This window comes from Euprymna scolopes, chromosome 20 (assembly GCF_053919585.1).
Source record: "Euprymna scolopes isolate OS-2025 chromosome 20, ASM5391958v1, whole genome shotgun sequence".
In the NCBI taxonomy this organism is placed as follows: domain Eukaryota; kingdom Metazoa; phylum Mollusca; class Cephalopoda; order Sepiida; family Sepiolidae; genus Euprymna; species Euprymna scolopes.
In genome coordinates, this window is record NC_136501.1 from 77853725 (window position 1) to 77854796 (window position 1072).

Below are 1072 nucleotides of genomic sequence, written 5' to 3' on the forward strand. Positions count from 1 at the left end.
AACACTTGGGTAAATAAATTAACAAATAACAAAAAGAAAAAACCCTTGGGTAAAAAAATTAACGCACGATAAAAAGAAAAAACACTTGGGTAAATAAATAAGGACATAATTAAAAGAAAAACAATTGGGTAAATAAATTCACACATAATAAAAAGAAACACAATCTTATAAATGAATCACCACATAATTAAAAGACAAACAATTGAGTAAATAGATTACCACATAACAAAAAGAAAAACAGTTGGGTAAACACATCAATACATACTTAAAAGAAAAACAATTGGGTAAAAAAATAAACACATAATTAAAAGAAAAACAATTGGGTTAAGAAACTAACACATAATTAAAAGACAAATAATTGGGTAAATAAATTAACACATAATTAAAAGAAAATCAATTGCGTAAATAAATTAGCACATAATAAAAGAAAAATAATTGGGTAAAGAAACTAACACATAATTAAAAGAAAAATAATTGGGTAAATAAATTAACACAAAATTTAATGAAAAACAATTGGGTAAATAAATTAACACATAATAAAAAGAAAAACAATTGAGTAAATAAATTAACACATAATTAAAACAAAATCAATTGGGTAAATATATAAACACATAATTAAAAAATCAATTGGGTAAATACATACCAACATTATTTAAAGAAAAAACACTTGGGTAAATAAATTAACACATAATTAAAAAAAAACCCTCGGGTAAATAAATTAAAACATAATTTCAAAAAAATCAATTGGGTAAATAAATTAACACATAATTAAAAGAAAAACACTTGGGTAAATAAATTAACAGATAATTAAAAGAAAATAAATTGGGTAAATAAATTAACACATAATTAAAAGAAAAACAATTGGGTAAATAAATTAACACATAATAAAAAGAAGAACAATTGGGTAAATAAATTAACACATAATTAAAAGAAAATCAATTGGGTAAATATATTAACACATAATGAAAAAAATCAATTGGGTATATATATTAACACATAATTAAAAAAAATCAATTGGGTAAATAAATACCACCATAATTAAAAGAAAAAACACTTGTGTAAATAAATGAAC